Genomic DNA, 16327 nt, shown 5'->3' with positions numbered 1-16327 from the left:
CCTATACCCCCAATGGCAAATTCCTTTCTCTGACTGACTTGCCAGAAGAGGCTCCACGGTCCAGGTTATGGTCTCGATTACATGAAATCTTAGGGACTATCCAATGTAGAGAAGGAATCTGTTCTCTTTGCCATGTCCTGCCTCTAACAATTAGCAACAACAGCTGTCCTAGAGTGTTCATTTGTTGATTACCTCGGATAGTGTCTGCAGATCTATTGTAACATCATTTACTGCAGATCTATTGTAACATCATTTACTTGATGGCCTGTTTCAAGTAAGTGTAAGCCTTGCCCAATCTTAGCTAAATCATCACTGATGCCAGTGGGAGAGGGCGGGGGGTTCACAAGCTGGGATGCAGAACACTAGATACGGCTTTCAGAGCACTCACTAAAGTACCCGTATTTGGGGGCCAACATATGAGGACATTGATATTACTCTACAACACTATATAGTGTGATCATTTGAAAAAGGGTATAAGGGTCCTTTTGGAAGATTAGCACAGTGATTTTTTATATTATTTGGAAACACTCTACACCATAGGACCAGCCAGGTTGGAAGTACAACCGGCGGAGAGGAGTTTGGCACAGAAAATTTGAAGCCTGACAGCTCTGAAGAAGTCGGACGGTACCCCTAACGACGAAACACGTGTTGGCTGGGCATTGCGGATTAAAGAACAAAAGAACAAAAATACACGGATCACTCGTTATTGTGTTATGTTCACTGTTTGTTCACAAAAGTCTGAATAGATTGGAGCGTGTGCATAGGCTTGTCATAGGTGTCTTACAGTGTTCATTTGTTGATTACCTCGGATAGTGTTTGCAGATCTATTGTGACATCATTTACCGGATGGCCAGTTTCAAGTAAGTGTAAGCCTCGCCCAATCTTAGCTAAATCATCACTAAGCCAATTCACTTTCTCATTGACAATGGTAAAATGTCCTTCAAATGTTTATTAAGTTACAACCAGAAGCTTGACTCATAGCACCTAGAATATCGATACTCACAAACATTTTTCCAGGGGCCGCGAAGATTGGTCTTTTATGTGACCGAGGGCCACACGGATGCCAGCAAAGGGGGGGGGGGGTGGTAAGGTGAATGTAAGGGAAGCAAAGTATGAATATCTACTGGCTGAACTCAAGAAACCAGAAAACCTGGAATATATCCCGGCTTCTCCACTTAAAACAATTTCCCAGGGTCACACAATTTGGTTATTTCAATTTGCCTCCATTTTATTCATGGTCACATATATGAGGGCCTCGAAATACATGATTCCAGGATGCGTGCTGTGCAAAACCATCTCCTGTGCTTGGATGTAAGCACTAGTGGCATTGTTGTCACAGTGGGAGGGGTGCGGGCGGGGGGGGGGCATCAATGTTTCTAAATTCATGTTTGAAAACCAGCACTTTAAAAAAAATACTTCTGAACGCACTGCTTTAATTTGATTTACTTAGGTGAAATGGTTCTACAGGTCAATGAAATACACTTTTTGAATTTTTGGTATTTTTACATGTTTGCGGTCTTCAAAAATGAAGATGTTCTTAAAAGTTAAGTGCCTAGTTACTTTCTTTTGTTTAACTGCAGTGAACCTTTAAATAAGTGCTTGCTGTATATTTGACATTTTTTCAATGTTAGTGTCGAGTCGAGTACACAACAGCCCAGTGCTGCTGCCGCTACTCAGGGGGCCTCATGTAAAGGTCAGGAGGGCCGTATTTTGAATATCACTGCACTAGAACATGGATTGGTGCTTAAAGGGGACACCACCAGTAGCCCTGGGAAACAGACATGAAAACCAAGATATCTGCAACTGAAGAGCGGGTTGCTCCTCAGCTGCTGCACAGCTGAAGTGCTGCAATAAATCCATTTTGCACTGTGTGAATGTACATGAAAACTAGAGGGAACTCTAGAAGAGCACAAAGTTCTTTACACAGGAATTGCAATTTACAAATAATATAATAAAACAGCAGGCAGTGAACTGTTTCTGCATCACAGAGTTGAAGCTGCTCATTCACAGTATCCTGCGACAGAGTAAATTTATTTTCCATGTCCTCGCCAAAATTAAGAACAGAAAAATTTGGCATTGAGACTGTTAAGGACCCCACCCCCTGAGTATCTCAGAGAGTGGACATGAATAAGACTAAGCAGCTTAGAATGGTGAGAACATGTGTAGAAATGAGGTGTACCCAACAAGAGTACAAAGCACCAGCCGCGCAATACCAACCATTGGTGACATCATGGCCTACCTCCATAAAGCTTATGGGCTGTCTAAGGTCTTTCTCAATGCCGGATTGCACCAGATAGAGCACAACCTAAACTCAGGAACCTATAACACGTTCTCTGGGTGCTAATTTTGCAGAAACAAAACAGTGGGCTTTTGATGAGGCCCTTGCTGAGTTACCAAATATTAAACGCCTCTTTGATGGCATGCTGATATAAACCATGTGAGAAATGCAAAATCATGAACGTAAGACAGTAGTGATAAGAAGACTCGAGGAAGCAGAATTGATGCAACACTGTAATAAGTGTGAATGAATTTCAAGGTGTTAGGCCCAATATCCTAACAGTGGTCTTCCTCCCTACTTTTTGCTTTCCTTCTCCACTTTTTCTGACCTCATTCTTGCTTGTACTCTCTCCTCTAAATATGGCACTATTGGTTGGTTATTATACACAGTCCTACCAAGTATCAGGCATCAGGCATGACTGTAGCGCATTTCAGTGTGGTGCTCCGCATCACCTCACTGAAATGCTTTGTCACGCATATCTGCATAGGTGTCAGCTGTCAATGTAGCATTGGCACTGAGTTTGGGGCACAGCAGTAGGCAGAGCGCTTCCTGTGGCTGCCTGCCCTGCTCCCGCTGCAGGCTAAGTTCGGGTCTGCCCTCCAGCTGGCCTGAAGCACTGGCTGGCAGGTTTAGCGTTTTACAATGTATCTTTATTGATAATCATCACATTGGGCCCCAGAGGCGGTAGTATTGCAAATATTTTGAATATCCGAGAATCAAAATGGATGTTCTTCTTTGACTCCGTGAGATTTGGGTTCAATGAAAATGATAGTACATTTGTACAAATTGCTAATCTGAACTAATTGCTTTGTTTTGATTTGTACACTCTATCATGAATGGACATTTAATACTTTCCATACTGTAATGAACATGTTTGCCATGTATTTCTAATCAGGAATGTTCTTTATGTATTGATATTGTAACCAACCCCCTAGGTATTCGGCCTTTACCATCCTGTGTGAGTGGTACGCCGATTTATACTATAGGACTGCTAGTGGATGTACATTAACTCTCCCTATCATCAACCGTTGCCCTCTATCCTTCCCTATGCTGAAGCCATACCTATACCCCTTGAGTCATGCCACACCATCTATTTATATGTCCACTCCTTTTTGGGCTAAGCGCATATTTGATTTGGCGCGTCGTCTAGTAACCTTATGGGCATTTATGACTAACCCGCTCTGCGGTAGATGGGGTCAGCTTTTGACAATATATCGCAGCCTTCGCGCCATGATTTTTGAATGTAGGGTTATGTGATATGTCTGAGTGTACAATTGACACCGCCGACATATTAATATAATTTTCCATTTTACGGCGTTATAATATGTATTTTTACAACCACGGTCTTTTGGTATGCCACCAGAGCTGATTTATTAATTTTCGGTGTCTACGTGGACGCAGCACATAAAAATCTTTCTTTCAATAGGAACTCCTATACTACCTATGCTGAGTCTTTTTTCGTTGTCGGTCATGTGACCTATCGAGCCTTAACATCGGAACTGAACCGCCACGCCTCGTTACCCTTTTGGACCGCGCGGGCGACCCGCTCTGACCCCCCTTTTGTGACTTTAAGAAGCCACCAATTGAGTTATGTGCAGCCCGGGTACCGCATATTGATCGTCAACATGCAGCTATATGCCTCTTAAAGGACCTCACTTTTGATCCCACTACACAGATATTGATTGGACTCGATGTGGAGAGCCTTTATACGAGCTTGCCCCACAGAGAAACATTACAAATCCTGGAGGAAATCCTGTTTGAGAACGAGTGGCAATACAAGACACCAAGACATGTGGTGCTAGAATGCTGCCGCCTCGCACTGACCGAGAACTTTTTCCTTTTTCAGAAAACCATGTATAGACAGGCCCACGGAACTAGTATGGGAAGCACATTCGCGCCGAGCGTGGCTGGACTGTACGTCCACCAGCTGGAGAACAAAAAAATTCTAACTCCAACCAACCCCTTCTCAACAAAAATCCAGATGTGGAGACGTTATATTGATGATGTCTTCCTCATCTGGAATGGCAGTGAGATTGATGCAAACTCTTTTCTGGATTGGCTGAATTTGCAAGACCCTTTTCTAAAATTTACCTCTACAATGAGTAGAGACAAGTTGGTCTTTCTTGACTTGAATATCAGAGCGGATAAAGGTAAACTAACAACCACAACACACTTCAAACCCACGTCAAGGAACTGCTTATTAAGCTTTGAAAGCTTTCATCCTCGACAACTCCGGGAAAATCTACCTTTCGGACAGTTTTTACGCCTAAGGCGAAATTGTTCTGAGAAACGTGATTATGAGATGCAGGCTGAAGAACTATGCACAAAACTACGCCAGAGGCAATATCCACAGAAAATTGTCTCAAAGGCAAAAAAGAGAGCAACAAACAACAACAGAGATGCACTCTTAGAGTCAAAACCCAGAGAACAATCTACAAATGACTCTGATAGAAGACCCATCTGTATCACTACCTATACTGTAGCATCACAGCAAGTAACCAAGATTGTCAAAAAACATTGGAAAACTTTGAATAGTGGTGGCCTCAACCTCACCCAACCGATGCTTAGCCACCGAAAAGGAAAAAACCTGAAGGATCTGGTAGTCCACACACGGCCAAAAAATGTGGAGGGCCCAATCCAACATTTACACCCACTGCCTTTGGGACACTATCCGTGTTCCAATTGCAGTGTATGTCATCTGACTAATGCAACTAAACAGGTGACGTGTAACACCGGCCTGATATGGAATTTGAATTCCTTTTCTAATTGCAACACGTCAGGGGTTGTGTATATGATCACATGTAGTTGTAATTTACACTACATCGGTATGACCACCAGGAAGGTAAACACAAGGATGGTGGAACACCGCAGCAATTTCAGGTGCAAACATTCAAACACCAAAATGACTGCACATTTCCTGGAAAAAGGGCATACCCCCAATGACATGCGGTGGGTGGTCCTAGAAACGCAACAACCACATGCGGAAATGGAAAAGAAACTACTGGAAAAAGAACAACGCTGGGTGTTCAGGCTTCGCTCTCACTTAGTGGGACTAAATGATGACATTCCATGGGGGCAATTCACTTGACCTGAACGAACCCCTCCCAGGGTAACTGAAATGTATCGGTGATAAAAATCTTTTCAGAAATTTGGGCTTTATGTCTAACAATACAGAACAAGTAATTATATATACTACAAATTAATTTCGGGACCAATTTACAGCCTATCTAAATTTTTTGTCCCTTTTGAAAACATAAGAAAGCGTTTTTCACTCCTAAGATGGCCGCCACCCGAGATCGCTGAGGACGATCCATACGCACTAGCTCTTCATCGAGCGTAGGCACGTGTGCGGAAGTGACCGGGATCGGGCACTTCTTTATAAACAAACTGAACCCACGGTCGAGCAACATTCGGACCGGAGGGACACAAGTAGGTGCCTATAAGAGGGAGGTATCCACTATACAAGTAAGTGAAAATCGGACAAACGAAGGGTGTCAACCCTTACATTTAACAGGTCTATTTGCCATCGTTAAAAACGACCCTGTTTTTCCATTTTACGATATCCCATTTTTCCTATCTCTATTAGATCGTCTAGGATACTGAACCCCTCCGAATCCATGGGGCCCAGTTAGGTCTCATGACATGTATGTAAAACAAGTATGAGTGTGTGTGATAGATGAATGTTTGGGTGTGTCACAGCTAGGTGTTTTTATCACGTTTTGATGCATGAGAACAAACACGTTTTGTGCATGAAAACAACCACGGTCATAATGCCCGTTAAGGACCACGGGAAATTTAATTACGTTTTCCGCAACAATCCTATGATGTAAATCTATGTGTGATAACAATTGGGGTAACTCACCCCTTGATTTCTCAAGTTGTCTTTTATCTTACAGGATCCACGTGTTTGGATAAATACGTAGGTATTATTTGCATGCACTTATTATAGTTTGCTGCATTCTCACCTTATTTTATTAAACCAAAATAACTCATTGGAGAGTTAAGGAGTGGCGAACACAGGGCTGGTCCCTGTGTAGTCCCGAAGAAGTGCTTGGGGTATGCACGAAACATGTCGACGATAGGAGTTGATAGGTACACCTTGACACATTACGTTTAGAGCACCCTATCTATCCACCCCGTTTTTAATATTACCACCTAGAGGCAAAAATAAAGTTTATTGTTAACCTACTGGGCAGGTATTTTTAGATACATCACATAGTCCACTCCCCAAATACACATGCACCACACATAGTCTTTTGAAAAGTGCTCCTACGTAACTCGCAAGTCGTAGCACGCCCAGCCCGTAGAGGACTGGGATGGCCCCAATGATGAAGCATGTCACCATGGGGCAACCCTGGTGAGTGAGGGGACACCTAAAAAAGGAGCAATTTCTCCTTTTTTATTACATAATATGATTTCTTCACGACCGACCCCATCGTGTGTTGATTGTGGTTTATAAATACTAGCAAGGCTCTTAGGAATCTGGTAACAGAGACCATTTGTTTAACCAATCATCAAATGGTCAGAAGACAAAATCATATTGAATTTGCCATATTGTTACCTCTGTACATCTTCTCCAATACAACAACCCCCAATCTGATTTTCATAACAGAAACCTGATGAGAGTGTTAACTGATGTCTATAAAAACTTTCAGGATGTGTTTGGTGTAAAGGGGAGGAGAAATTCTTACACCCCCCAAGGGAATACAATTGCATTATTCCATTAATTCCTGGGTCAAAAAGAACAAAATGTTCAAATGTATAATTCATAAAGAAGATGAAGTCCTGAGAGAATATCTGAAGGAGAATTGAGCCTTTTTTTAAATCAACACTCCATGACTCTTAGTGGGATTACTAACTTCATTATACCCAAACCTGGAAGAGATTATAAGCCATGCATAGGATACCAAGAATCAAATGCCAGTAACATTCACAACCGTAATCCTCTACCATTAATAAATGCACTTAATTAAATTAAAATGGCTAAAGTGTTCACCAAATTGGATCTCAGAGGTGCTTAAAATGTCATACACTTCAAAGGAGAAGATGAATGGAAGACCACATTTAACCCCCTGGTGTTGAATAGTACCTGCTCATGCTCTTTGAGTTATGCAATCTCCATGCAGCCTTCACACATTTAGTCAACAACATCTTTAGAAACATATTTGGCCCTTTTGTCATTATCTAGAGTATGCCCAAGTTTCCCAGAAAAAAAGGATAATATCACATAAATCTCTGCAAATTGTTACAGCATCTCAGGAAACTACATCTCTACACTAAATTTGAGAAATGTGTTTTTGAAACAACCTTTCGGTGTTTTATGATCCCCTACTAGAATCCATTCTGATGCCTCTTTCAAAGTCACGGCAGTACAAAGTGACCTCAACTTAAGAAGGTTAAACAAATAAAAAGATTCTCAGGAATTGCAAATTTCATAACAAGCTTCCTTGATATTGTCAAACATGTCATGAAACTCACAAAGCCACAAATTCCTTTCATATGGGGGCCAGAAGAAGAGGCTGCTTTCCATACCCTAGGCCCCCTTTCACAATAGAACCAATCTTAAGGTATCTAAATGCAGACCTGCAGTTTAGAATGGAAGACGCATCTGCAGGTGCAATTGTTTTTCGAAGACATCCGCAGACAGAAAACCTACACCTACACCTAGTAGTTTTTTAAACCAGAACACTCAAATGCTGAGAAGAATTACGCTATAATAATTATTATGATCGAGAGATTCTCGCTACAAAAAAAGCCTTTGTGCATTAGATGAATTACGAAGAAAGAGCACTACATTGTGTTCTAGTGTGGACCAATCATAAGAATTGGCTGGTTTTTTTTTTTCAACTTCGAAGTGTGCCATCTCTAGTCATGCTATGTGGTCATTATTTTTCTTTCACTTTCAGTACAATATCACCCACCTTCCTGGAGTTTGACTAGTAAAGCAGATGACCTCTCTTGACAAACAGAAGAGTTGGATGGGAAGCACCATGCCACTTAGATTTTGCCAATACCAACTCCGGATCCACCGTAAGATGAAAAGCTCTTAGATCAAGTTAATAGGTGTATATAAACCATAAACATGCAACACTGGCTAATATTTCATTCCTATGCCAAAATATATCAGGATGAGCTGTTATTTTAGGAGAACAAGTTATTCCCTACAGAAGAACTTCCACTTAAACCCATCAGTAGTGTCAGGATTCCACAGCGGCAAGACATCCCGGGGAAAGAAATGCTACTGAGTTGCAATTCACATTTTTGGTTGCCATTCATGGCCCAAACAATCAAGGCCAAGCTATAAATGGCTCCACATTTGCTCAGGAGAAAAAGTCTCAAAGGCCTGTAGGATTTTTGCAACTCTTTTTAAATGGCTCAATCTTCATAGCCCCTCATTACTATGGACTTTACTGCGTAACTCCCCAGTACAGTACCATTTTAGTGGTAATGGGCTACTTAACTAAGGCAGGACATTTTATTCGCTTAAACAACTGCCAACCAATACTGCTCAGAGGAGGGACTTCATTCGAGAAATCTTTCATCTCCGTAGTTTGGCAGACTGAATTGTGACTGATTAGGGGCTTAATTTATATAAAAATCCATTCAAATAACGTCAGAAAGATGTGGGAGAGTTTATCATCTGTCTACAAGCTATCATCCACAAACAGATGGACAGGCAGACGTTGAACCAGTCACTTAAACAATATTGGAGTTTCTTCTACAGTCATGCCAGCAGGACGCTGTGCAGTGGCTGCTGCTGGGGGAGTTTACCTACAAGAATTCATTACATAGTGCTTTGGGCAGGTCTACATTTTTCTGTTTGTTTGGTGTACATATAAAGATGTTTCCGCCATCTAGTCAGGCTGTTCAGGTTCCTTCAGTATCAACAGTTCCCTATTTCATCCATAAAGTTTGACATTAGCCAATCATCCATGTTCAATAAGGATTATAACAAAGCAAAGACTGTCCCCTGGTATTTCACAGCGTTGATCACAGACCCAGAATCATCAATGCTGATTATCATGTGGGTTTTAAGATATAGGTTATTATCCAGTATGAACTTACTTCAGAACACAATCCATCATAAGCAAAGACTCCAGCTATTCAATATGCACTTCCCCATGAACACCACCCACCAGGATTACCATCCACAATACCATTACCATGCATTGCCTTTACAACGCAAATGCCTTTACCCAGAAGGTAAGTACAAGTGTATGTGTGTGTATATATAATTTAGGATTTAAGGGTGGGGAAGGGTATTGGGTGGTAATGGTGTTTTTAGGGTCTATGGGTGGGCAGAGGTATAGGCCCATATGGGTGCTTTTAGGGTTTGGGGTTAGTAGGTGTATAGGATGGTAAAGGTGTTTTAGGGTTTAAGATGGGTAGTGGTGGTAAGAGTAATTAAAAAGGAGGGGGGTTGCAGGGTTCCCTCGCATTTAGACAATATTTAAGTTATAATTATTTTTAGAAAAAAGTGCAGGGGAAATAAAATTACACATTATATTTCTGCTGCAATGAAGACGCTCCTTCCGGGGACACAGACCAGAGAGAGGTGGTGCGTATGCTGACCGAGAACTCTGGTACTCACACTATAAACACCTCCAAACGCACACGGTCAGCAATGCAATACATGTAGATGAATTCACATTGTGGATTAAACTACATGCAATGCATTGCTGACCTTGTCCTGAGTGCGCATTTCTACATTTGGACACGGACACGGACACACACATATATATATATATATATATATATATATATATATACACACACAGATATACACACACACACAATATATATATATTTTTTTTTATTAAATACACTTAGCATGGTAAAGGCACACTTGCGGTAAATGCACTGTGTGGTAAAGTTTCACTCTAAAGGCATGCGTTTTAAATTCATACAACTGGAGGAACACTCTGTACATGTGAAAATATGTGCATGGAATACTGCAAGGTAGAAAAGATTTTTGGCTTTAGGAGTTGTCTTTTCAGGGCAGGTAAAGCTATTCTCTTTTGTTATTGAACATCATTAAATGATAGTCCCTCAATGGGACTCTCTAATGTCTTGTTGCTTGGATAAGAATTTACCTTAAATAAATGATAAGACAATAAGCATTTAACAAAACAGGGTCAAATTGGTGTGATCAAGCACTGCAGCCAGGAGATCCTGGACAGAATGAGTATGCCCAAAATCTCTTGATGTATGTTTTGGCGTCAATTTATGCAGTTCATGAGATACAATAAAATATTCTCTACATTCCAAAAGAGTATCTCAGTCATAAATCAATCAAATGTGCGCATCTGATAAGGACACAGATGGCTCTTCACCTCAGGGAGAGTTAGTGTGGGCCAGTGTGTATGTGTCCAGATGTCGGGTGTGAGGAACCCATAAATCGCTACATGTCGTGTCCTGATTGGTTGATTGTACTTAATTACATGTGGCATCTAGCTTTGTGGTATTTCTGGGGAACGTGAACCTTTGGAAAAATGGGTTTTACTTCTGTCTTGGTTGTGGTGCAATTATCTATCTGTGGAATCGATCAGGGTTCTATGTGGGTGCATGTTTGCCTATTATTTATGGTGGATCCCACCTGTGACTTGTTACACAATAAGCGTGAGCATTGGTCGCAGGACCTGCCTTACCACATCTCTCTGACTCAGATTGATGGGGATGTCACCTTGGGTGAATCAGACAGCACTGATGCGAGTTCATTGGAACTCACAAAAATAATATGGCAGCCGCTGGTATCATTCTGAATCAACATTACCAACATGGTGCATACAGTAGTAGTTTTTCACATGGACACTGTTCGCACTGGTGCTGTCAAAGGTATGTTTGCTTTGGTCTGAACGTACGTTGGCGTTGTTCTTATTAACAATAATAATATTATCGTACAAGTGTGAATCATGACATACATTGATATCATTATTGCTGATGTTGGCGCTGCTGTGCGGGCAAAACTTACAGTATAGATTGACATTGCATTGACGGCCATTGTCGAGGCAACGTGGGCACAGCCTGTGGCATACATTGAAAATGCATTTACCGATACTGTCGTCAGGTCTGCACATATCATGACATTCATTGACATCGTAGTCACCCATCCCAACATTCTTGCCCATGTTCCATAGAGTTTACAAGGCATCCTTCATTACGTATGTGAAACCAGGGAATTACATATCATGGAAGGCTGATCCCAAACCTAGCAACTCATTTAGACATAACGAGATAAGACAGAATGGAACTGGATCACAAAACAAAGAAAACTTCCAGGCAATCACAAGTGAATTTCTGTCAAACTTCACATTTGTTTAGTACACCGCCCAAAGTGAATTTAAATTTGCGGAAATTCCTTGTCCCCCACAAACTAGGAAAAATGCTAGTGAAGGAGAACGAACAGGGACAGTGTGCAAAAATTACATATGCCAGACACAAAACATCTACAGGGCAGAATTACTGGCAGATAAAAAAGAAACAATCACACCTGCCTCGGTACCAGCACTGGTTGAAATTGGGAATCAATGCACAATTGTTATAGAGCACAATCAAATTCTACCACTATTTCAGGCATCTTTACATCACCCTTCCATAATGATTGAAAAGTGGAAGCTCAACTTACACGTTTAAGTGTTGAGGAGGAATACTGGCATTGAGCTGACAACTATAGTATCTGTCATTACACCAGATACTGGCAAAGATAGCGGAATGTACTGAGGCAGAAGAAAAAAAAAAAAGAAAAAAAAATTGAGATCACTCAGTTAAGATGCCAAGCCAAAGGTACTGGAGACTCAAGACTGTCAGAAAAGAATAAAAATAGATAGTAGATCATTATTTGGAGAAAGAAAGTTCCATAAGAACCTGGTCATGTTTAAAATTGTACATTAGCAGGTCATGCCTTGGTCTTCACAGGACAACAGGCTTAACAGCTTCAAGCAAGATGTGCACTATCGAACATGCTAACTCAAGGGGAGAACCCGCTTGTCATGAAATGTAGGTTCCTCTGCTTCCCAGACAAGTAGAAGATGAAAGGACAAGAACAGAAGTACGACAAGGACAGTAAGAGAAGGGTATTGCTAATACTTAATGTCCAACCTGGAGGACTTGCGTGCACCAGACCCTAAGGAGACAAACTCTGCATATTACTTGAACCTTGCCTATAGCAAAAGGCCAGAACAACACTGATGTCTTAAGCCAAGTGTGCAAACATATCCATATCAAGTATAAAAGGAGGTCCACAAGAATTTACTGACAATAAAGAGAAGTACTAGGTCTAGCTTGTGATACGCGGAGGGGTGTGCTCCTTTTAGGAGCAAGGGCCCTCACACACCCCGAGAGGTGTCATGCTTCACCATCGGGCAGCTCCTCATTGGGCTGGCGCTACAATGCCCAATTACCCCCTCGAGAGGGCTCTTGACCAGAGATCTTCTCTTTTTTGCTGATGTATGTAGTTTGCCGGCAGGGCCCAGGGTATATCGACAGCCGCACTGCTCTTCGACGAGCATTGACGGTACGCTCTCAAGTGTACAACTTGTCCGGTCCGGTCCTATCCACCCCCAGAAGATGCTCCACATGTCTATGTAGAGTGTACGGGGCATATTTTGAATGTCTATTTCAAACACACATACCCTGAAGAGTAGACTATGGTCTTCCTGGTCCTGACGAAATGCCATGATCCGCTAGGGACTGTAACAGCCATGAAACGTTGACATTTTTTACTCATGTATATTGCAGCTAAATAGACCATTATATCTATTCTACGCTCAACCCACGTTTTTATCCTTGACAAAGGGACCCCAGTATTAAAAAAAAATCCGGTTTGGATCCCTTTAGATAATTTTAACACACGTCACCTATTCTACTCACGCTTTATTATTCACTCATGCTACACACATCGGCAAAAAGAGAAGATCTCCTGTAAAGAGCGTTGGGCCTTGCAGCGCCGACCCAACAAGGAGCTGCCCCATGATGAAGCAGGACACCTCTCGGGTGTGTGAGGGCCTTTGCTCCTAAAAGGAGCAACTCGCTGTGCTTAGCACCTGCTAAATCGAGCAACGCCACCTTTTTGCCCACACATTATAAAGGATTGAAAAAACATTGAGTGGTTAACACCAGGCCACCAACACGCACCATGCAATGGTTTGTAAATTTAAAGTCCAGACTTAAACATGGTGCCCCGGGTAATTTGGAAAAACGTGTTGCTGTGAATCCGAGCCCCCTCGCCTCGCTGTAGGCATAGGTAGCCTCTTAAAATGCATTTCATCCAAAACAATCTTCTTTCTCCATCTTCAACATCGTTATACTAATGTAACACTTCTGACACCCCCACCAGAGAAAGGGTTAATGCCGGCACAGATAAATGTCCTGTCAGAGAGACCTGTAAAGATTTCACGGGCAAGCTGTATCAGGTGTGACTCCTATCAGACCGAGCACAAAATACGAGTTTCCATTGCAGCCCAACCTGTCAGGAAGAGCAGTGGGCGTTTCTGCAGCTGCCTTTGGAAATCTGCGAGCTCGGGCTTGTACTCAGCAAGCAGACGAGCAACACACTCCTAGTTTGAAACAGAGGGAAACAAAATCCTTGCTGGTAAGCACGCAAAGTAAACTTGTCTAATGGAACCTCGGAAAGGTGCATTGTTTACACAGATGCTAAGTGACTCCATTCCATGTGTGACAATCAGACAATTCAGAATTTTTCTCGAGAGCATCTGCGTTTTGGCATGTGCAGTTTTCTTTTAAATATTTTAAGTAAGGGCTCTAAAGTTCCATTGTGCGGAATGATGTTAACTAAAAAGCGACAGGCTCGTGGTGTCAGTTTCAGAAGGCACGAGCCCCCGAAATTAAGACAGGTAAGGGAAATAAATACACAGTCCAAAACACAAGTCTTAAGAACAACAGCTGCTGCGCATGTTAGATTTCTTAGCTACGAGGACAATTTAGCTTGCAGATTCTTAACTTTAGTACAAAGAAACAAGGAACAATAAAACCAGGAAGCGAACGCGAGCTATCAACACACCTTCCTGATGAAAGAACGCTCCACTCACCTCCAGCGGCGGTGACCGACTGGGGCCGCCTCCTGACCCCGGCGGAGGTGTCCGGGCTGCAGAAGTCAGAGTGTTCTCTAAACGGCCCAAGAAATCAGACTTTCCAAAACATTTCTTTTCTTGTCCGCGGGAGGGAACAGAGGATGGGTTGGGCCGTGGCAGGGTGTGTAAGCTCCAACAGCGTGAACCGTGAGTCAGGCTATACTTCCTGTTTGGAAGGACCCAGAGAAAAGGGCGGGGTTATCAGGGCCAGGCTCATCCCACCAGCCAGGTAAGTTACAAACTCGGCAATGTGGAAGAAACGGCGCATTCGGGTGTTGGAAATGGTTCTCGCGCGATATCTTGTATCTCTTTCATTACAGCATCACCAAGGCTTTTGAAAACAATAAACGCCGTGCATGCTTTTCTCTAGGAATGGCTTTTCTTTATACTTCACAGGGTCAAGGCTGAGGGAATTGTGGACCTTTGCGCCTGTCTCTGATGTTCATTTGGCAGCTAGGTTATTTCTCTGTAAATTCTTTGGTATGAATTTGAAAAAAAAAAACTCAGTATCCAAGAGAATATTTTTATGTTGTGGTGGCTGTCCTGTAGTTGATGGAGAAGACCTCCATTCCAGCATCCGGGCTCCGAGCGGTTCTGATTCTAGCCACATTGCCTGAAGGGGACATAAAGTACATCCTAACATTGCACTCTCTTACTTCTAGGTGGATTGCCTTTGTCCCTGAAGGACCACCATAGGTTTGAGAGGTCCCCTTCTCATATTATAGACCCCATGTCATCCGGAGGCGAGAGGACCTTAAAAGGGTTTAGCAGAGGGGGTTAAGCTTCTTTGTGGTTGGCATTCCCCACCCACCCTAACAAGGTACATACAAAGCAAAAAGGAAGTTATTGGTGTAAGTTACTTTCAGCGTCACAAGGTGGGGTTACAGTGTGATCCTAAACAGTGGTGTAACAAAACTAGAGGGGCCCACCCTACAAAGTTCAGTGAGGGTGGCCCCCATGCTTCGGACCCAGTCAGGGGCTTTCAGGCCGGAGCCCGCTGCCGGTGCACAGTGCTGGAGGGTGCTCCCTGGAGCTCGGCATTCCCATGCAACCACCAGAGAGATTTGACGCAAATTCCTATCTACAAACATTGGTAGAGAGTAATTTGCATCAAAATCTTACAACTGCTCGCAGCTGTCTTAACGAGGAGAACATTTTAATTTCTCCTTGTTTTATCAACTTTGCATGTGTGATGCATTGTACAGCACACATCGCGTGGGAAAAGCCGTAAAGCATAGTTTTTGTACTGAAATGTACCCCTCCCAGTACTAACCCTATGCTTCAGAGAGAACACACGACCCTGCACTATGGCACAAGGGTGTGTGCATTGGCGCTTGGCTGTCAAAAGTGCACCAGCGCACAGGGAGAGAAACAGTGCAGCGTAGGCAGCACAGCATCTTTGGTGCACTGTCAAAGAATAGTAAATTTGGGTCTCAATTTCACACAATCACACTCACTCACTCACTACCTGTCAGTGACTCTCACTCATTGCACCCACACACACGCTTACACATACAGACACATGCTCCTATCTCACACAAACATACTCTCACCTGCAAGCACACACACAACATACATTTAACATGTTTTACTTGCTCCAGCTGCCACCAAAGGGTCCATGCCAGCTAAGTGTGCTCCATGTTTTATTACACTAATAGTGAATAATATAATATTATTCATTATTAGTATAAAGTAAAATGTGCTGAAAATATGGAATGCAGAGCTACGGGCCCACCAGGCCTATGCAGTGTCATACCTGGATGATATAATTGTATACAGTCCTGAGTGGAAAACACATCTGCAACGCACAGTTCAGGTCTTACATACTCTGAACCATGCAGGACTCACCATGAATCCGAAAAAGACCACTATTGCCACAATACACATCGAATATTTGGGATATTCCATCCATGCTGCACAGCTGAACATACTCTAGGGCATTCAAAGAATTTAACGACCC

The 16327-nt window shown here is 42.5% G+C and overlaps 1 protein-coding gene across 1 annotated transcript in view; it reads right to left on the bottom strand.

The window, feature by feature from the left end:
- Positions 1-14669, bottom strand: part of LOC147727192 (tight junction protein 2-like) — a 595437-nt gene extending 580768 nt beyond the window's left edge. Inside the window, exon 1 of the mRNA XM_086961242.1 lies at positions 14326-14669. The gene's annotated coding sequence lies outside the window, so the exon portion shown is untranslated. The remainder of the gene's footprint in view (positions 1-14325) is intronic.
- Positions 14670-16327: the final 1658 nt, after the last annotated feature.

The sequence above is a fragment of the Lissotriton vulgaris genome, chromosome 3_1, assembly GCF_964263255.1.
Source record: "Lissotriton vulgaris chromosome 3_1, aLisVul1.2, whole genome shotgun sequence".
NCBI lineage: Eukaryota > Metazoa > Chordata > Amphibia > Caudata > Salamandridae > Lissotriton > Lissotriton vulgaris.
The sequence above is the reverse complement of the archived record's forward strand: the minus strand, read 5'-3'. Positions and strand labels throughout refer to the sequence as shown.